Source organism: Dreissena polymorpha, chromosome 9 (assembly GCF_020536995.1).
Source record: "Dreissena polymorpha isolate Duluth1 chromosome 9, UMN_Dpol_1.0, whole genome shotgun sequence".
Taxonomy (NCBI): Eukaryota; Metazoa; Mollusca; class Bivalvia; order Myida; family Dreissenidae; genus Dreissena; species Dreissena polymorpha.
Genome location: NC_068363.1, coordinates 34,910,910 through 34,934,440, shown reverse-complemented (window position 1 = coordinate 34,934,440; position 23,531 = coordinate 34,910,910). Strand labels below are relative to the sequence as shown.

The 23,531-nt window shown below is 34.9% G+C and overlaps 1 long non-coding RNA gene across 1 annotated transcript; it reads left to right on the top strand.

The window, feature by feature from the left end:
• Positions 1-5,927: 5,927 nt before the first annotated feature.
• On the top strand, positions 5,928-8,645 carry LOC127845866 (uncharacterized). Its single transcript, XR_008033443.1, has 3 exons — positions 5,928-6,149; positions 7,199-7,299; positions 7,672-8,645. It is a non-coding gene; the product is annotated as an uncharacterized LOC127845866 (long non-coding RNA).
• The last annotated feature ends 14,886 nt before the right edge of the window (positions 8,646-23,531 follow it).

Below are 23,531 nucleotides of genomic sequence, written 5' to 3'. Positions count from 1 at the left end.
TTTGTTTGCTTTATCTTTTTGGTAAGATTTTGCTCTTTGTTTTGGTTTTTTACATAGCTTTTGCATCATGCTTCATTTCAAATAATATTACTTCAATCTCATTCATAATTCAGAAGCTTGGAAAAATGTATTATGCATCCAGTACCTCTGTTATTGTTTATTTTATTATTCTATAATTGCGCAAGTTTTTGTTATGAATGGTATTGTGATTATGAGGAGGATTGTATATGAGAATTTGTTTGAATTACGTAGTGATTGCAATTTTATACCTGCTACAGAAACTGCAAGGCAAAACAACGCAATGAACAATCGTCATGTTTCTCCACAGACTGTAAGGAATCGCCTCAGAGCCGCTGGAATACGCTCTCGACGCCCTCGTAAGGTCCCCATACTCACCCCTAGACATCGAAGAGCTCATCTAGTTTGGGCAAGGCGATATCTGAGGTATTCAAGAGCCGATTGGGCAAATGTCCTTTTTGTTGAATAGGTAAGAGTTAAGCTACGTGGAGCTGATGGCCGTATACGGATATATCGTTGCCGGGGAGAAAGAAACCACGATAATTGTTTGTTGGAGGTGGATCGTTTCGGTGGTGGTTCCATAATGCTGTGGGCTGGAATTTCTTTGCATACAAAGACCCCAATAGTGCAGGTTAATAGTAGTCTAAATGCCCTAAAATAGAGGGATGGTTTTAGCAAATGATAATCCCGTCTGTAGATCTGCCATAGTCAATAGCACTTTTCTAGGAAATTCCATAGAAAATATTATGGAATTCAACGGAAATCGATGGAAATCCATGGAATTTGATGGACTTCCATCCACTTGCCAATTTTCCATCTGAAGCTGTTATGGAATTCCACGGAATCTCGACTAAAATTTCATGCATTTCCACGGAATGTATGGAAAACACCATGGAAAGTTAAGGAAAATAACTTATACATTTTCTTGGATGGAAATCAATGGAAAATAACTTGGAAATTTTCGCTGGTTGTCTGAAATGTATTTGTAGTTTAAGGTAGCGCACCTCTAATGGTCACATATCCAAATATAATCTAATTAATTATTTTCTTAATCAGCATCATTTCACTGAACTACATGCAAATTTGTAGGTAGGCTTTCCATGCTTTTTAAAAAAATATACCGATTTTTTCAAAACCACCCGCACGCTCGGCTTTTGTCCAGTTTATTTTCACCCCTGGGGTAATATATAAAAGTTCCATAATTCATTCCAATTTCCAAATATGGGCATGCAGTTGGTGTGTACAGATGCTGTAAAGTTGTTTAAAGTTTAAACAAGATGAAATAAGTATTCTTTTACAGACATTTATTTTTTACAAATTTTTATCTATGGAAGAGCGCCATGAAATGTAAGTGATTTCAGCAAAGTAAAAATTGGGTCGGTAAAAAACAAAGTGTCATAAAATTAAAAATAGTATCATTTAAGTCATATTTTTAACTTAGTTTTTATAGAAACACTATATACAGCAAAAATACCAAGAACCAGACAGATTTACCGTTTACTTTTTGAAATAAAAATAAAAATGCAACATGCATGTTTCGTATTTTCAACAGTAAATCACCCAATTTCGCCATAACGTTATTTTAATTTTAATAATTGAAGAATGTGCATAAAAATTGCAACATATTTAACAATAAATATAGCTTATATGTTATATTAAATCAAATTACGTTAGAAAATAAATAAAACGCGTCGCAAAAAAGTATACGTCGTCGGCAGGATTCGAACCTGCGCGGGAATATCCCAAAAGATTTCTAGTCTATCGCCCTAACCACTAGGCTACGGCACCTAATAGTAAGCTCTTCAACCTTCGAAGAAATCGCGGGAAATCATTAGAGGTGCGCTACCTTAATACATGTATGAATTTATTTGCATCATGTATTTTGTATTTAAAAGAAAATGCAATAAAGATAATTATAAATTTGTTCTAGAAATTGGTTCTGTTCCATATTTGTGTTCTAAAACGTATGTTCTGGAATTGTTCCAAAACAGTTTTTTTTTAGAATAAATCCAGAACATTTGTGGAAAATGGCTTAGGACTGAAACTGTTCCAATAATTTCAAGAACCTTTTTAGAACATTTCAAGGACAAAATATGGTCAAGAAATTTCTAAAAATGTTTTAAAATGTAGTTCTAGAACACATCTAGAATGCTTTAAGAACCAGTAAGTTCTACATAAGTTCTAATGGGGAATAAGAACACATATAGAACACCTTACACTTACAAATAGCCAATAGACCTCATAGTAGCGACAGCAGCACCAGCAGTAGTAGTTGTTGTTGTAGATGTAGTAGCTGTATTAGTAGTAGTAGTTGTTGTTGTTGTAGTAGGTGTTGTTGTTGTAGTAATTGATGTAGTAGCAGTAGTGTTTTTTATATCAGTAGAGGTTGTGGTGGTGGTAGTAGTAGTAAAAGTAGTAGCATTAACAGTTTCTGTAGCAATAGTAGTAGCAATAGAAGTAGCAGTAGTAGCAGTTGTTGCAATAGTAGCATTTGTTGCTGCTGTTGCTGCTGCTGTTGTTGTTGCTGCTGTTGTTGTTGTTGCTGCTGTTATTGTTGCTGTTGTTGTTGTTGTTGTTGATGCTGTAGTAATTAAAGTAGTAGTTCTGCAGAAGTAGGAGTAGTTGTTACTTTCAAAGCAATTTCTACAAGTTTAAATTCCTTAACCCTGTCCAAGTGGTATACACACTGTTTTTTTTCAATATCAAACTCAGCCAGTCCAGGTTGTCAAATAACAATCTATCTGATAACCCCAGCGTGTGCTTTGCATCAGATGTTGGGTAATTCCCGTCTGTAGATCTTCCATAGTCATTAGCACTTTTCTATGGAATTCCATAGAAAATGTTATGGAATTCTACGGAAATCGATGGAAATCCATGGAATTTGATGGAATTCCATCCACTTGCCAATTTTCCATCTGAAGCTGTTATGGAATTCCACGGAATCTCGACTAAAATTCCATGCATTTCCACGGAATGTATGGAAAACACCATGGAAAGTTGGACTTAGCCATTTTTTTCAACGGAAATCGTTATGGAAAATAACTTATACATTTTCTTGGATGGAAATCAATGGAAAATAACTTAGAAATTTTTTGCTGGTTGTCTGAAATGTATTTGTAGTTTAATACATGTATGAATTTATTTGCATTATGTATTTTGTATTTAAAAGAAAATGCAATAAAGATAATTATAAATTTGTTCTAGAAATTGGAACAGTTCTGGAACTGTTCCATATTTGTGTTCTAAAACATATGTTCTGGAATTGTTCCAAAACTGTTTTTTTAGAATAAATCCAGAACATTTTTAGCTCATCTATTTTTTGAAAAAAAATTATGAGCTATTGTCATCACCTTGGCGTCGGCGTTGGCGTTGGCGTTGGCGTTGGCGTTGGCGTCGGCGTCCGGTTAAGTTTTGCGTTTAGGTCCACTTTTCTCAGAAAGTATCAATGCTATTGCATTCAAACTTGGTACACTTACTTACTATCATGAGGGGACTGGGCAGGCAAAGTTAGATAACTCTGGCGTGCATTTTGACAGAATTATGTGCCCTTTTTATACTTAAAAAATTGAAAATTTTGGTTAAGTTTTGCGTTTAGTTCCACTTTTCTCAGTAAGTATCAATGCTATTGCATTCAAACTTGGTACACTTACTTACTATCATGAGGGGACTGGGCAGGCAAATTTAGATAACTCTGGCATGCATTTTGACAGAATTATGTGCCCTTTTTATACTTAGAAAATTGACAATTTTGGTTAAGTTTTGTGTTTAGGTCCATTTTATTCCTTAAGCATTAAAGCTATTGCTTTCATACTTGCAACACTTACTAACTATCATAAGGGGACTGTGCAGGCAAAGTAATGTAACTCTGACTGGCATTTTGACAGAATTATGTGCCCTTTTTATACTTAGAAAATTGAAAATTTGATTAAGTTTTGTGTTTAGGTCCACTTTATTCCTACAGTATCAAAGCTATTGCTTTCATACTTGCAAGATTTATGAACTATCATAAGGGGACCGTGCAGGCAAAGTTATGTAACTCTGACTGGCATTTGAACGGAATTATGGGCCCTTTATACTTAGAAAATTGAAAATTTGGTTAAGATTTATGTTTTGGTCCACTTTACCCCTAAAGTATCATAGATATTGCTTTCATACTTGGAACACTCACAAACTATCATAAGGGTACAGTAAAAGGACAAGTTGCATAACTCTGGTTGTCATTGTTACGGAATTATGGCCCTTTTTTGACTTAGTAACTTTTAATATATGGTTAAATTTTGTGTTTCGATCCACTTTACTTCTTAAGTATCAAGGCTATTGCTTTCAAACTTCAAATACTTACATGCAATCATGAGGTTACTGTACCTGGCAACTTTAATTTTACTTTGACCTTTGAATGACCTTGACTCTCAAGGTCAAATTATTAAATTTTGCTAAAATTGCCATAACTACTTTATTTATGATTAGATTTGATTGATACTTTGATGAAACTACTCTTACCTGACATACCACAATAGACTCCACCCAAACCATCCCCCGTGCCCTCCCCTCCCCCCACCCTCCCCCTCCCCCCCCTCCCCCCCCCTATTTTTTTTTTTTTTTTTTTTTTTTTTTTTAAGATCATCTCACAAATGACCACCACACCCTCACACTATACCCCCCCCCCCCCCACCCCACCCCCCCCCCCCCTAATTTTTTTTTTTTTTTTTTTTTTTTTTTTTTTTTAAAAGATCATCTCACAAATTACCACCACACCCTCACACTATACCCCCCCCCATTTTTTTTTAAAAATGGTTATGTTTGAAATACCGTCCAACCATCGCACCCAAACCCCCCCCCCCCCCCCATCGCCCCCCCAACACCCCCCCCCCCCCCCCCCCCCGGATTTTTTTTTTTTTTTTTTTTTTTTCGCTTTTTTGGAAGATAATGTAATAAATGTCCACAACCCCACACTATACACCCCTCTTCACTCCACTCCTCCCTCCTTTGTGATTGAAAATGAGAGTCCCTTCACCTTTAAAAAGAAAATAGATGAGCGGTCTGCACCCGCAAGGCGGTGCTCTTGTTGGAAAATGGCTTAGGACTGAAACTGTTCCAATAATTTCAAGAACCTTTTTAGAACATTTCAAGGACAAAAAATGGTCAAGAAATTTCTAAAAATGTTTTAAAATGTAGTTCTAGAACACATCTAGAATGCTTTAAGAACCAGTAAGTTCTACAAAAGTTCTAATGGGGAATAAGAACACATATAGAACACCTTACACTTACAAATAGCCTAATAGACTTCATAGTAGCGACAGCAGCAGCAGCAGTAGTAGTAGTAGTTGTAGTAGCTGTATAAGTAGTAGTAGTTGTTGTTGTTGTAGTAGGTGTTGTTGTTGTAGTAATTGATGTAGTAGCAGTAGTGTTTTTTATATCAGTAGAGGTTGTGGTGGTAGCTAGTAGTAGTAGAAGTAGTAGCATTAACAGTTTCTGTAGCAATAGTAGTAGCAATAGAAGTAGCAGTAGTAGCAGTTGTTGCAGTAGAAGCAGTTGTTGCTGCTGCTGTTTTTGTTGCTGTTGTTGCTGCTGTTGTTGTTGCTGCTGTTATTGTTGCTGTTGTTGTTGGTGGTGGTGTTGTTGATGTTGTAGTAATTAAAGTAGTAGTTCTGCAGAAGTAGGAGTAGTTGTTACTTTGAAAGCAATTTCTACAAGTTTAAATTCCTTAACCCTGTCCAAGTGGTATATACACTGTTTTTTCTCAATATCAAACCCAGCCAGTCCAGGTTGTCAAATAACAATCTATCTGATAAGACCAGCGCGTGTGCTGTGAGTCAGATGTTGGGTATGTTTGCTGCAAATCTATTGGTTATAAGATATAACAGCCTTTTCTAATTGGCTGAATTCAAATACAGAAAGTTTACCTGTTAGATTGAAACATGAAACATGGTGGACAATGTACTGGTTTAACTTGTTAAAATATTAAGTTAAAGAAATTTAACAAACAGAAGAGTTCATTAGTTTTTCCATTAAAAACACTTTCTTCAAATACTTATGTATTTATATCATTTGGAAAGTGACATGAAATATTGTTAAAGAGTGATGCATACAGTGATTGAGCAGGCTGTCTAGGAATAGAACAACAACTGAAGGTTTGTGATTTTTATTATTTCTAAATATTCCTTTAAATTTAATCTTCTTATGACATTATTGTAGACCTTTTTATGTGATATTTGAGGTTTTAGTATGGCAAATATTAGTTTAAAAGCAGCTGTCACCCAAATTTTCACTTAGTGGAGTTTGCAGGTTGAAAAAGGAAGTAATAAGACCTATGTGGAGAAATTAATAACGTTGAATGTAGTATCGGAATTTTATCATGCAAGGTTATAGAACTGAGGCTAAGGAAGTTTTGTACTGTGCATGTTGAGCACTCAATGCTCATTAATGGTGTTAATGTTTATTATTATCCCCCGCCATAGGCGGAGGGATATTGTTTTGGCGTTGTCTGTCCGTCCTTCCATCCTTCCGTCTGTCCGTCTTTCCATCCGTCCGTAGCCATATCTTGGAAGTGCTTTGGCAGATTTCACTGAAACTTGGTGTGAGTATGTATATGGATAAGAGGATGATGCATGCCTAATGGTATTGTACACCATTAGTTAATAACAGAGTTATGACCCTTTGTACCTTGAAAAAATGCTTTTTTGTGTGTCCAAGGCCATATCCTGGAAGTGCTTTGGCGGATTCCATTGAAACCTGGTTCGAGTATATATATGGATAAGAGGATAATGCACGCAAAATGGCATTGTACACCATCTGTTAAAAACGGGGTTATGGCCCTTTGTATCTTTAAAAAATGCTTGTTTGAGTGTCAAATATAATACTTATGTGTCCAGAAGCATATTGGCGGGGGATATCAATTCAACGTTTTTGCTTGTAAATAAAAAATTAAACCAATGGAATTGGTTTTTAGGTATCTGAGTAAGCATTTTCATACCAATAGAATTACACATCATTCTAATTATAGCAATAATAAATTTGTACTAATCATACCAACAAATTAAGTTATGCTTAGTGCTTTGCGATGTATTCACTTCGTTTTAGTTCTCTTTCTAAAGACCATTTAAAAACTTAATATTTAAAACAATTCATGAATTACGTTCCCTATACATTTTCATTATGTGCTTTAATTACCATTGACCAGTTGATGGAAGATACTGCAGAGTTTGGCAGGGAAATAATCCAACAGCAAAGCGGCTCTTTAAGCGCATTTACCTAGAGGACTTACAGGGCTACAAATTCATGGTAAATATTGTCATGCCGTGGGCTAGATAAGTTATTTAATGTTAACCACCTGAAAGTATTTTGTCTTTTTGGAATTCAATATATTAGTCTAAGTCATTTACACTTTTCTGGATCCTGGGATAACTTTAAAAGTTCTAAGTATTTTTTCATGAAACTTGAAACATGAACAGATGACAATAAGGACATTTTGCACGTCATTTCATGTTGTTTATAATGCAAGAATTCTGGTTGCTATGGCAACAAATATATTTAACAAACTTAAAATAGTGAAGTTTAACAGGTAGGGGACCATATTGCTTTGCAATCTCTTGTTATAGTTTGAATGTAAATAACTCTTTGCTTTAGACATTTTTATGATTTTTTATTCTGTAGAGCACATGTGAGCAGTATACAATGTACCTCATACCAAAAAGGACCCGGAGGCAGTGACTGGTGTTCAATATTCTCAGAAGAAAAGGAAAATGGCAGTGGAAGACTTGGACAAACATTTTTAGCCTCTGTGTTAAGCCTGGCAGTCTGTGGCTGGTGACATGTTTTATTTTGGTTACTTCTTGTAAAAAAAGACCAGTTATTTATTTTGTGAATTGTATTTTGTGTTTGTTTTTTGTCTTAATTTATTTGTTGTTTTTTTTAATTTAGGAATTTGAAACTTGGATAATTGAATTAAGTCCGTGTTCAACAGTACTGAGCATAGTATAATAAATAACAAATTTACAACAGTTGTTAATTTGTTATGTATTATTATTAACTATGCTCAGTACTTGAATACTGGCTGTCTGCATGGGAATTTGTTTTCTAGAAAGTTGGTTTCAGACTTAAATATTTGAAGTTAACCTTCGGAACTTTTCTAGAATTGTACTGGAACACATCAACTAGAACTGAACTTCTGTTATCTTACTGAAAGTGTTCTAGAATTAATAAGGAACAGTTGTTGAACGTTAAAATTTATGAGAAAAAACTCTAGAACAATTGTGTGTGATGTGTGTGTGCATGTAATTGTGTGTGTTTATGAACATATGTGAGAAAGGAAGTATACTTGTCATAAGAGAAATGTAAAATTCTACTTCTATGTTTTATATTGTGCCTTTTTTAAGTTTTTCTGTTCTCACCTGTATATGTGTGCATGTTTATGGATGTGTTTTTGAATGTGTGCATGCATGCCTGTGGTTAAGAGAGTTGGTACTTTATGAAAATGTAAAACCACTCATTTTTGAATATGTACTGTGACTGCATGTGTGTGGTAAATGATTGATGCCAGATCTTGTTCTTGCTTAACTTCTATGATGAAACCTTTAGTTACATTCACATTTGTTTTTCAAAATCAATAAAATGCCTTTGATCTATAATCTGTTTTTATTTCTATTTTATTCCAGCTTTATATTAAATTCCATAGCTTTTCATGGAATTCCACGGCATTCTATGGAATTCCACGGCATTCCATGGAATTCCACGGCGTTCCATGGAATTCCACGGCGTTCCATGGAATTCCACGGCATTCTATGGAATTCCACGGCATTCTATGGAATTCCACGGCATTCTATGGAATTCCACGGCATTATATGGAATGCCACGGAATTCTATGGAATTCCACGGCATTTTATGGAATTCCATCCCATATCAAGTCCCCCTTCTGGTTTTTTTCACTTTTCCATTGATTGCATGGAATCGGATGGAAAGTTAGTGCCAATACTCCACGGAATTCCATCTTACGATTTCCATAGAATTCCATATGATTCCACGGCAGATCTACAGACGGGAATGTTTGCTGCAAATCTATTGGTTATAAGATATAACAGACTTTTCTAATTGGCTGAATTCAAATACAGAAAGTTTACCTGTTAGATTGAAACATGAAACATGGTGGACAATGTACTGGTTTAACTTGTTAAAATAAAGTTAAAGAAATTTAACAAACAGAAGAGTTCATGAGTTTTTCCATTAAAAACACTTTCTTAAAATACCTATGTATTTATATTATTTGGAAAGTGACACGAAATATTGCTAAAGAGTGATGCATACAGTGTTTGAGCAGTCTTGTCTAGGAATAGAACAACAACTGAAGGTTTGTGATTTTTATTATTTCTAAATATTCCTTTAAATTTAATCTTCTTATGACATTATTGTAGACCTTTTTATGTGATATTTGAGGTTTTAGTATGGCAAATATTAGTTTAAAAGCAGCTGTCACCCAAATTTTCACCAAATTTTCACTTAGTGGAGTTTGCATGTTGAAAAAGAAAGTAATAAGACCTATGTGGAGAAATTAATAACGTTTAATATAGTATCGGAATTTTATCATGCAAGGTTATGGAACTGAGGCTAAGGAAGTTTTGTACTGTGCATGGTGAGCACTCAATGCTCATAATAATGGTGTTAATGTTTATTAATTTCCCCCGCCATAGGCGGAGGGATATTGTTTTGGCGTTGTCTGTCCGTCCTTCCATCCTTCCGTCTGTCCGTCTTTCCATCCGTCCGTAGCCATATCCTGGAAGTGCTTTGGCGGATTTCATTGAAACCTGGTTCCAGTATATATATGGATAAGAGGATGATGCACGCCAAATGGAATTTTACACCATCTGTTAAAAAACGGGGTTATGACCCTTTGTATCTTTAAAAAATGCTTGTTTGAGTGTCAAATATAATACTTATGTGTCCAGAAGCATATTGGCGAGGGATATCAATTCAAGGTATTTGCTTGTAAATAAAAAATTAAACCAATGGAATTGGTTTTTAGGTATCTGAGTGTGCATTTTCATACCAATAGAATTACACATCATTCTAATTATAGCAATTTTAAATTTGTACTAATCATACCAACAAATTAAGTTATGCTTAGTGCTTTGCGATGTATTCACTTCGTTTTTAGTTCTCTTTCTAAAGACCATTTAACAACTTAATATTTAAAACAATTCATGAATTACGTTCCCTATACATTTTCATTATGTGCTTTAATTACCATTGACTAGTTGATGGAAGATACTGCAGAGTTTGGCAGGGAAGTAATCCAACAGCCAAGCGGCTCTTTAAGCGCATTTACCTAGAGGACTTATAGTGCCACAAATTCATGGTAAATATTGTCATGCCCTGGGCTAGATAAGTTATTTAATGTTAACCACCTGAAAGTATTTTGTCTTTTTGGAATTCAATATAATGGTCTTAGTCAGTTACACTTTTCTGGATCCGGGGATAACTTTAAAAGTTCTAAGTATTTTTTCATGAAACTTGAAACATGAACAGATGACAATAAGGACATTTTGCACGTCATTTCATGATGTTTATAATGCAAGAATTCTGGTTGCTATGGCAACAAATATATTTAACAAACTTAAAATAGTGAAGTTTAACAGGTAGGGAACCATATTGCTTTGCAATCTCTTGTTATAGTTTGAATGTAAAAAACTCTTTGCTTTAGACATTTTTATGATTTTTTATTCTGTAGAGCACATGTGAGCAGTATACAATGTACCTCATACCAAAAAGGACCCGGAGGCAGTGACTGGTGTTCAATATTCTCAGAAGAAAGGAAAATGGCAGTGGAAGATTTGGACAAACATTTTTAACGAGAGCGCCGATGGCGTTAAAAGCATAGGTGCAAGATACAGGGAAGAATGGCGTCACGTGGTATAATGTAGTTCGATATCGCCATCCGCGAATTTCTCAAATCAATAATTACAAAACAATTACTGACTATTTAAATAGATAATCTTCCATTTACATCAGTGTTTGAAACGCTTATGAAAAATAATTACCCAAGCCTTTCAAAATTTAAGCACGGACAGATCTGTATTGAACTATTATTTTCACAAATGAAAATAGAAGCTACCCTATTCGTCTGCGTCAAGAATTTGTCGTTAAACTTGTGGTAAGCGTTAGATGCAGACGTGCACAACAGATTGAGTTCTGAATACAGATTTCTGAATGCAGATTTTTATAGAAACTCCTCACAGCAGTTACTTCCCTTGCTTCGCCCGGTCAGTAACTTCTAGTATAAGGGAGGCCACTGCATAGGAGATTGAGATTTATAGTGCAGATAGAATTGTTTTACGAACGAAATTTGTTTTAGGTTATAAGAAGATTTTTTGACATAAAACGGTCTTAGAAAAATTCACTAAAAACGGTGTCAGCAATATTCTTGGAAGAAAACGTTAGAAAGACGTTTCCAAAAAAAATTTGTAAGAATGACCATATACTAAATTTAATAGATATTTCGTCTGATTTTTGATCAGGTAAGGCTTCATAATGGGCAACCAATCGATGTGGATTTTCGAAATGTGGTATATACCATAAGCATAGGTGCGTAAACGCACCTATGCTAAAAACTAGCTTCTGTGTTAAAGGGATCTTTTCACGCTTTGGTAAATTGACAAAATTGAAAAAAGTTGTTACAGATTCGCAAATTTTCGTTTTAGTTATGATATTTGTGAGGAAACAGTAATACTGAACATTTACCATGGTCTAATAGAGCCATTATATGCATCTTTGGACGATTTTAAAACCTAAAAATTATAAAGCGTTGCAACGCGAAACGATTGAATAATTTGGAGAGTTCTGTTTTTGTTGTTAAATTTTGTGAAACTACGAAGATTGCTTATATAAGGTATAAAATACGTTCAGCATGTGTACTCGGCGGAATAGCTCAGTAGGCTAAAGCGTTTTTACTTCAGGACTCTGGCAGGACTCCAGGGGTCACTGGTTCGAAACCTGGACCGGGCAATGTTCTTTTCCTTTTTTTAATTTTATTCTTGATTTTTTACTGGAGCTTTTACGATCCAATGTTTACATTTATCGATATAAAGCATTTAATGAATAAGTTAAAAAATGCCAAAATCTGTGAAAAGGCCCCTTTAAGACTGACAGTCTGTGGCTGGTGACATGTTTAATTTTGGTTACTTCTTGTATAAAAAGACCAGTTATTTATTTTGTGAATTGTATTTTGTGTTTTTTTTTGTCTTAATGTATTTGTTTTTTTTTTAATTTAGGAATTTGAAACTTGGATAATTGAATAAAGTCTGTGTTCAAGTTGTTTATTTGTTATGTATTATTATTAACTATGCTCAGTACTTGAATATGCATGGAAATTTGTTTTCTAGAAAGTTGGTTTCAGACTTAAATATTTGAAGTTTTAAACCTTCGGAACTTTTCTAGAATTGTACTGGAACACATTAACTAGAACTGAACTTCTGTTATCATACTGAAAGTGTTCTAGAATTAATAAGGAACAGTTGTTGAACGTTAAAATTTATGAGAAAAAACTCTAGAACAATTGTGCGTGATGTGTGTGTGTGTGCATGTAATTGTGTGTGTTTATGAACATATGTGAGAAAGGAAGTATACTTGTCATAAGAGAAATGTAAAATTCTACTTCTATGTTTTATATTGTGCCTTTTATAAGTTTTTCTTTTGTCACCTGTATATGTGGGCATGTTTATGGATGTGTTTTTGAATGTGTGCATGCCTGTGGTTAAGAGAGTTGGTACTTTATGAAAATGTAAAACCACTCATTTTTGAATATGTACTGTGACTGCATGTGTGTGGTTAATGATTGATGCCAGATCTTGTTCTTGTTTAACTTCTATGATGAAACCTTTAGTTACATTCACATTTGCTTTTTCAAAATCGGTAAAATGCCTTTGATCTATAATCTGTTTTTTTCTATTTTATTCCAGCTTTTTATTAAATTCCATAGCATTTCACAGATTCCATAAAATGCTATGGAATTCCACGGCATTCTATGGAATTCCACGGCGTTCTATGGAATTCCACGGCGTTCTATGGAATTCCACGGCGTTCTATGGAATTCCATGGCATTCTATGGAATTCCACGGCATTCTATGGAATTCCACGGCATTCTATGGAATTCCACGGCATTCTATGGAATTCCACGGCATTATATGGAATGCCACGGAATTCTATGGAATTCCACCCCATATCAAGTCCCTCTTATGTTTTTTTTTCACTTTTCCATTGATTGCATGGAATCAGATGAAAAGTTAGTGCCAATACTCCACGGAATTCCATCTAACGATTTCCATAGAATTCTATATGATTCCACGGCAGATCTACAGACGGGATGCTACGTGCCATACTGCAAGGGCAACACGGGACATGCTTGCACAGAAGTACATATAACAACACAGGCATCTGCACCCTTGCAAAAAATTAACCCACTTTCATTCCAAAACACACTTAAACCAACATAAAACTGTGTTTTTTCTAAGTTTTTCTGAGCGGAAGTTGGTTTTTACTAATAAAAGCGAGTTTTATGTGAGCTAAACTGTGCTTAACTGAGTTTAAAGTTGTTGTTTTTTTTAAAGTAGATGTGTGTTAAAGCGAGTTTTTTTGCTGTAAGAAGTTGGTTTTGTATGTGTCAAAAGTGAGTCTTTTTATTTATGAGTTGGTTTATGTGTGTTTAAGTGTGTCTTTTTGTTTCATAAGCGAGTCTTTTACAACAGAAGTGGGTCTTTTTATAAACAGAAGTGGGTTTAAGCGAGTTTAAGTTGGTCTTTTTATAAATAATTTGAGAGCCGCAACAAGGCTAAAAGACTCACTTTAACACACTTTTCAATAAGTTGGTCTTTTGTTTATTAACATAACTCAACAATAAAACAATTATTCTTCAACTAGGTCTTTGTTTCATGTTTATAGCCATATATTATCAAGGTGAATTGTAAAGGGGCTTTTTTACAGCTTGTTTGCCATTGCACCTTTTGTACATTTATGGGCTCCTCATAATTTTAAGGAAATATTAGATGAAAATTGCTCTTTCAGAACATCACAGGTTCACAGATATAGTTTTATACCTGAATATGAAATTGTTTGTCTTTCACTTTGAATCAATACATAAATATTACATATATTATAAGAACAATCACACATCTATAAAAATGTGAATACTTCCATTTAATTCATGTTCTTTGGAGAATTCAATAGACTTACAGTGTTTTTTAATCCTTTTTTTTTGAGGGGGAGGGTGACACTGTTTCTATAATAAATAAAACTAGTTTCAGTGTGAAAGTGTTGATTAATATATGGAAACTTATGTGGGCTTGCCAGCATCAATTATATCTCCTCAACATAAAAACAATAACTATTTTAACTTTCTTATACTGATATTTAACCCCAATACAATTAATGTCTACCACATTGACCTTTAACATACAATTTAAAAGGCAATAAAAATAAATAATACTTTTAATATTATTATTTGCTAACGCCATTCAGCATGTTATATTGAAATATTCACAATTAAATATAATATGCTAAGGGTGCTGTGTATATTTTACCATGTATAGCGCGCTACCATGTATAACGCGCATGCGATTTTTTAAAGCCAAAATTGAGAAAAAAAAGAATTCAAGACCAAAAACCTGAAAATTTGGCCGAAAATGGCCGCCATTCTTATATTGCGCAATCATTTAATCTGAGTTTTTCGGGCGCTTAATTTTTTGTTTAAAAGTAGGGAGCATTTATACGATCAGGAGCATGGGTTGCATAGCACTATATTTTTGACAATTTTTAAGATTATTCTCTCAAGAACACCGTTATGTCCTTATTGCCGCGCACTGCGCATGTTTTTTCAAGACCCCTGCGCGTTAAATTCGAACAACTATTACCTATTCCTCACATTTGAACAGTGTAACATTTTCATTACCTGCCGCTCACAACATCGTATGACATCTTCTGCAGACCCGCAACATCTCAATTTCCAATTTTACACAAATTGTCCGTGGATCCCATTTTATTTTTCATCGACTTAAATATTTCTCCTTTAAGAGATGCTCCCAATAAATCCAGTTTGACCCGGTATTTCGCGCCTGCACTGCGTCTAGTTGATAAGTATTTATAGTAAGACAAAGAATACACCCGAACGCTCAATTTCATACAGTTGGCGTTATCGGCGTAAAGCCATTTGACAAATTTCATTTGTTTGTCTCTATCGAAAGAAAATAAAACGAGTCTATATCTCTATTGTTGGTTTGTAACCTACGTAGTATACTCGCCAAGTAGCATATTTATGCAGAGATCGGAAAATCATTGATAAATGTATTCGTCGTTTCAATGCTTAGGGCCTAGTAATTTCGGCAAATCGGAACTCAACTTACGTAAAACACTTGCTCAATTAACCGTTGAACTCCACCTCCGTTCTCTGCAAAAGGTTCGACGGCGAAGCTTTGCATGTGCTATTATTTAATTGGACGATTGCCATTGAGGAACAAACACACGATTGGTTCGGCATGTTGATTGCTAGACAAAGGAAGCCAATTTTGTCGGCGAGAAACTTGTCGCTTTATTGCTTCAGACAGGAAGCGGCTTTCCTTTGATGACGTCAAACTGTCAATTCACATAGAGTGCACATTTTCGGAATTGCTAACATTAAACTTTGGATTAAATTATCAAAATAAAGCAAAAGCGAAGTTGAGAAGTATTATTGAAATAATTAGCCTCAGTTCAAATAAGACGTTTTGCGTTGTAAATCAACGAGTTTTCATGACAACAAAAACTTTAACAAACAATACCGCGGCGCACGGGGATCGATATACCTCGATTTTTTTTAATGAACAATCAATGAAGAAGTGTGAAAACACCAACAAAGACATTTTTTTCATCTTTTAATTTTTGTCAAAACTGTTACTACCCCGGTCATTCCTAACCTTTCCCGCTATTTGTTGTTTCGACAACGGCCCCTTCAGTCTATAACATAATAGGGTGTAGTTTCTTTGCAATAACAAAAATGGCGGCAATTGTGAAGATTTACGATTACGAAATGGATTTTTAGCAATTTAGCAACCAGGAAAGCGTTGTGTCAATGTATTACGCGCAATGAATTTTTATTTTGAAATTTGAAGGTAAAAAACTGCGCGCTATGCATGGTAAAATACGGTATTCAATAAATACATATATGTTGGTGTTGAAATCAGTGGATATTTCCCAGATTTAGTAATTGGCTGACACACATAAGAGATTAGCCCTCCCCCCCCCCCATTAAATCATAAACATTAATTTTTCTTTTCTTCTTCATTATTTTTTATCGAGTGCACCGGGATTGTCTCCCATATGGCCATCGCCCCCAGAAAGACGTGTTAGTTGGTTACGGGGGATAGTGCAAGATACAGGAGACACCCCGTTCCAGAGGTGACCCTGGGTCTTTTAGTGCCCGGTGTATAGCACCTCGTGCACTGCACCTCGGTTTAACGTCTCATGCGAAAGACGAGTTAGTAGGTTAGGTGCAGCGGGGGATCGAACCAGCGTTCTCTGGATTGTGTAGCCAGTGTGTTACCACTAGACCACTGTTCCGCTACTCATAAACATTAATCCTTATCAGTGCTCCATCTATAGGCCTAACAAAGGGGTGTTGATAGACTTTTGATTGGCTCAGCCACCATCTATTTGAAAACAAGCGACTTTGATTGGCTGGAGACAGGAAGTTATGTTTTAAAAACAAAGGGGGTTTTCAGCAACTGAGTTTGAGCTTTAAGGTATAATTGAGTAACATTAAGACTTATAATTCTAGTGTAAAATGTCTTGAAATACTTTCAGCATGAAGTTTTGTGTGATGAAAACAATGTGTATTTAATACAATGTGTAAATCAACAATAAGTTTGTTGCAAAGGAGATTCAAAGTGGATGGTTAAAGTGATATGGTCTCATAATTCATCAACTGCCTGTTATCTTGGAATACTGAAGAACAGTTGTTTTAGGTTGGTATTTTCATTTTTGCATCACTTTTTTATTTAGTTTTATATTGAATTAATTATGATTATTATCATATTTATGTATTGTTGAAATGTAAATGGATAAGTATAAATGTAATGCAATTATAAGGAAAAACAACACCATTTGAATAATTATGGCTGTATTTTATGATTATTGTCATCTTAAATGTTATTTATACCTATTTCTGGTCATTAATGAACAGATTTCTTTCCCACATATTCAATGAAAACTTTTATATTTAAAATTTGAAGGTTAAACTCCCAAGGTGAAATTTACATTGATTGGAAGATTCTTTGGATAGAATATTCCTGCCATAAGAGAGCAAAAGGGGGACTAACTGATGTATGGACTTTGATACCAGATTTCACCCTGCACGAGCAGGCCAACTTGAGGAGATCAGGAGTAGGAAAACTGAGCCCTGTCCTTGACCAAGAAAAGTTGGATTTGTTGAGAGGTAAAACTATACAGGTTTTAGCATTTGAAAGGCGTCACACTTCCGACCAGTCCATACAGCCAAATGAGACCACGTATCTTGGTACATTTTCAAACAGTATTTTCTACCACACGTAATTTCTTTTAATTATTTATGACAAGCGTTAAGTCACATGTGATCACAGGATTTAAATTGCACAAATAAACAAACAAAAACAACAAGCAAACTAGAAATGGCGCGGCAGAGGCCGACGCGTATCCCCACGCCGCATGTTTGACCCAAGGGCGCCCCAGGGTTGATCATGGGGCCATGCATAGTTGAGTTTGACCGTTTTGTCATAAGAGAGGTTCAGTATCAATTTGAAGTGAATCAGTGTAGAAATGAAGAAGTTAATGTAAAATAACCTAAATTTTTTTTATAGTAAATGGATTTTTTTGGTGGGTGTGGCCTATGTGGGCGGGTGCCCCAGGGTTGGGATTGGGGCCATGCATAGTTGAGATTGACCCTAATGTCATAACAAAAGTTCAGTATCAATTTGAAGTGAATCCGTGTAGAAATGAAAAAATTATAGTAAATGGAAATTTTTGGTGGGTGTGGCCTATGTGGGCGGGGCGCCCCAGGGTTGGGAATGGGGCCATGCATGGTTGAGATTGACCGTATTGTCATAGGTGAGGTCCAGTATCAATTTGAAGTGAATCAGTGTAGAAATAAAGAAGTAAATGTAAAATAACCTAAAAAAATGAGTGATAATTTCTGACGCGGCCCCACCCCAACCCCTATAACTTTTGACCCAGGGGTCAGATCAAAATTCCAAATAGTGCACCGTCGCACATATGCTCATAGCTACCATGTGTGTAAATTTCAAGGTTCTAGTGCTTTTAGTGTAGGAGGAGATAGTGGCCAGGACGGACGGACGGACAGACGGACGGACAGACGGACGGACGGACGGCGGAGATCACCACAATATCCCCACCTTTTTTTCAAAAAGCGTGGGGATAACAACTTGTTTTGATTTAAATTAATAATATTTATAGTAACAAGATATACCATAACAGCAATATTTAACACTTACATTATAAAATATCTTTCAGGACCTGATCTCAAATGAGATTATGCATGAGACGCACCTCGCAAAGGCCGTGACAGTATAGTTTTCAGACCTGATCAGCTGGTGACTGCTCTATGAAGTGTTGTTCAACCTCCCCTAAGGGGGGATTCAAGAGGGTCTCCTGATTGCCAAACACTGCGCCATAGTTGGTATGATTCTTTTTTTTAGGGAAAAAGGGGATTTAAATATGTAGGTGTTCTACTGCCTCCATATTCATTTTGAAACAAACATAATGCAATTAATTCAAATTTGACTCCAGCACATAATCTGTCTTGCGTTAATTTAATACTATACTGCTAAAATTAAGAGTTACAAAAAATTGCGTTTGTGTATAAAAAAGTTTAGAGAATTCAACACATAGGCAGACAAAAATAACCTCAGTATAAAGTTAAAGATCAAGCTTTCGTTTTGAACGATATAAAAATTCAAGCAAAAGTAATTTGCCTCCTTATTTCAAAAACCTCTTTTGAAATCCTTCTAATGTAGATCAGATGTTAAAATGCGATATCTGAACTGATGATATTGATGTAAAAGTTTATTCCACCAAAATCAAGTCATTCAGATCAGACTTGATTTGGGTGGAATAAACTTCTACATGTTTTTTTAATAATGTAATGTACGGTAAAATCCTGCATTGATTGTTCATATACATTTCAGATGTCATCTCCAACAAGTTTGCCCTTCCCATATCAACAGTGGAAGAGAAAATGAGATGGGCCTTGAGGAGGCTTCGTGTCATGTACTGCGGGGAGAATATATAAACTGTGTAGTGCTGAGCAATATGTTCCTTTGTTCATAGGTGTAAATATGTGTAAAGGGCTATTCCAGGAAAAGATAGGATGGATGATTCCTTAATGGCATCATTTTATAAATCCGGTACCACCAACACAGTTAAAAACAATTATTATTAATTTTATCCTCTGTATCACCCCTCACTAACTGAAACTGTATATATCATGGTTCATACCCTTCCTCCCATTTTAACCTGTGATAGCCCTAAGAGGAGAATGTTTTTTATTTTAATTTATTATGTTAAATGTGCTCGCATATTGTGATAATGTATCTTGGGGTAGATGTTTTCCTGGTTTTGTTAAAAATGCACTGTAAAAATGTTCACATTATTTGTTTTTTTTAATATAAACATAGTTTTTTTGCAAATTGTGTGTGTCTTTTCTTTTTAATCACATGGGGCTTGTAATGATCTGTTGTGATTTTATCTCAAATACCCTTTTTACCATAAAGGTGTAAATATTTTTTTTACAAAGATTACAGGTCAGACAAGCAAAATTTTATGATCCCTTAAGCGAACAAAAGACTCACAAAAACCAACTTAAACACACTTTTGTAGACAGAAGTGTGTTTAAGTTGGTTTTTTGTGAGTTTTGGTATGTTGGTTTTTTGTGGGTTTTGGTATGTTGGTTTTTTGTGAGTTTTGGTATGTTGGTTTTTGTGAGTCTTTGTAACACACAAAAAACCAACATACCGAAACTTACAAAAAAACAACTTACCAAAACTCACAAAAAACCAACTTACCAAAACCCACATATGTGTAACAAGTGAGTTTTTTCTGTGTTTAACTCAGTTTTAACCAAGTTGGTAAAAATACCCACTTTAAACACAGAAAAAACCAACTTACCAAAACTCACAAAAAACCAACATACCGAAACTAACAAAAAACCAACATACCAAAACTCACAAAAAACCAACTTACCAAAACCCACATATGTGTAACAAATGAGTTTTTTCTGTGTTAAACTCAGTTTTAACCAAGTTGGTAAAAATACCCACTTTAAACACAGAAAAAACCAACTTACCAAAACTCACAAAAACCAACATACCAAAACCCACTATTAAAACCAACTGCCAATACCGCTTGGTTTAACACGGATAAAACCCGTGTTTAACTCGAGTTTTACACACTTATTTGGGATGCTGTTCATACTGCAGGATGTGAGGGTCTCAGATCGTTTCGCCCTTAATCCCGTTCGCCCTCTGTCACCCAGGGTGGTTTCGCCCCAGGTTCTTTCGCCCTTACAAGTGGGTTGTTTCGCCCTTATTTAATTCTTATGTAATATTAGGCTTTTGTAAATGATTCTTTCGCTCCGAATAGAATTTGTTTAACATATATGGAAAATTAAGATTTTTAATACAAATTTGATTATTAATTGCAATTTTAATTTAGTACTTGTTTATCATATATGGGAAATTAAGATTATTTAATTATTACAAATTTGATGTTTGCTCAATTATCCGTTTAATTTTAATTGCAATTAATTAACGGAAACATTATGATTCATTGTGTTACAAACGTAAAGTATTACGATTAATTAGTTTGGCAGAGGTAGGATGCTTTGATTTGCCAATTAAAATAATTTCGGGACCAATTTAACAATTATCAAACACACTTAGATCGGAAGACGTGTGATCAGACGATTGACTAATTACTAGCACAGAAACATCAAAAGGAGACATTATAAAGGCGTTATATTGTTTTTATAAACTTTAAGCCAGTTTGCATCTTTTGATCCCAAGATATTCGCCGAAAGTGTATATAAAAAGCAACTTGGCTATGGCATCTCATTCGTGATTTTATATTTTGACACGTTCTTATGGCAGACAAATTGTGTATTTCGTGTGATCTGATAGTGACACCTCGCCAACATGCCATCACATGCGATTTATGTGACAGATGGCAACATCGGACATGTGATACAGGTATGAGATGCTTATACATTTTATTATATTCTGCATGTTGTCGTTGCTGTCCACATGTCATTATTTTCCCTTTCAATATTTAAATGAATATTTCTGTTAATGTCTGCCGTATATAATGTAATCAGGGAAATAGATTGGAATAATTTTGTACAAATAAAATGACATATATTCCGATATAACATGTAATTCCGTGCTGAACATTTCCTTGCATTGAAAGCGTAAAGGTGTTCACATTGTTGTCTGCAGTTAATGATATTTACTGTAATAAGCGTTAGGTTTTTAAATAATTTGCCCCATCATTACGAGAATGATAGTGTATATCAGGGTCTTCTGTTTAGGTATATCATCCAGGGAGTATCACCAGGCCCGTAAATCACAGCTCGAACTGCATTTTATATGCAGACCGTTCCATCGTCAGACCATCGATCCAGAGCCTTTGGAAGAAACCGGAAATATGGAGCCCACGCAAGAACCCGAGCCGATGGAAGAAACCGTCCATCCCGAGCACATGGAAGATACTGAGCCCACAGTAGAACCAGTCCATCTAGAGCAGAGGGAAGATACTGAGCCCACGGAAAAAACCAGTCCATCTAGAGCAGAGGGAATATCCTGAGCCCACGGAAGAACCAGTCCAGGAAGAGCCAATGCAGGTGAACGCTCACTTCGACATGAGTTTTGACGTAAATCACAGAGTGGCAGATGACCCGGAAGAACCACAAGACACGTGAGTTGCAACAATTAAGTTTATTTAATATGATAACCGGTAAATGAATGATCGCCTCGTCCGCGCTTTTTATCAATTAATTTCCTTCCTTCTAAAAAAAGTTAAGAACGCACGTTCAGTATGCAAATTGACATACTTTGTTTTCATATAATTTAAGTCCGATAGAGAAATATTTGTTTGCTGTTATATTTCTTTTATTTTTTATTGTGCATTTGTTTATTGATTACTTTTTAAATTTACTAGTTGTTTATGTATTAAATATTTCTACAACTTCATAAATTAAATGCAAACTGGAAAATGTGCTTACAAAATGAGTAGTGCTTTGGTAAACCGGGTCTTAACGCAGTGCGTAAAGCATTTGTCAATTTGCTATATTGTTATCAAAACATAAAATGCACAAATTCTTACATAAAATTTAGTGTTTCTAACATTTTACAATAACTAAATAAAATTCACGACATATTTCACGAAATTGTAATTTTGATTGGATTTTTAGGTCCCTCAATGCAGAACCAGATCTTCCAAACCATATTATGGAAAAGGAGGCATTGACGTACAAAGTGCTGGAAAGGGCAGTTACATATAATAAACAAGGCAGTAAACTACTGGTGACCAGCAATGGCTATTTTTATGGAGTAAAGGTAACTTACCCTTGATCGGCTGATATTCATGGTGTTAATTTCATGCAGACATCATTATACTTTTAAAACACCAACAGCTTATATATACAAAGTTAATATTAAAAGACTTTCAGTTCTTATGATAAAAAGATGTGCGAAATATTTCCACATTCATCATTATAAATGTACTGTAGTTTTTTCGTCTTTTGCAGAAAGCCAACAAGAAGTCTACGTTGTGGACGTGTAGTGTACGGTCAACAAAGATGCGATGCTATGCAACTGTCAGCCAACACGGTGACCATTTCAAACCAGGTCTACAAGGAGAAATTGTATTTTGTCACACTGTTTGAAAGGGCTTATTTTGACCAAAAAATTATAAACTCTAGTCATCCAATTTATTAAAAGTCTCGTCAGTCCAAACTGTTAAAGATGTAAAAAGTTCTCTGTTTAAGATGTTATATGTTTCACTTTTTGTTATTAAAAGTAAAACAAATAAAGATTTTACTTGCCATAAACCTATTTCTGTTTTTAGCTGTAAAATTGCATTAAAGAGACCCTGGCTAAGGTGTATCATGTTAAGTAGATTATTTGTAACGAATTTACAACAACACAATCTGGGACCCATTGTTTTCAGTTTGGACCCATTGTTTCAAAATATGCGAGTCCCAGGGACTCATTGATGTAGATTTCAAAATGAATCACTGTGGATGTACAGCTACTTTTTATTCAGTAATTGTACATAATAGTTATATAGATTTATACATGTGGATATACATGTTTTTGTGGATTTATTCTGTTAAAAACCGTTAGCATGTTTATATGAAGTGAAATATCCTGTACAAGAAATGTGTTAAGCAAAATTTTGTAAAAATTATACCCAATGTATATTGTCTACTTTGGAGTATATGTTATAAACGT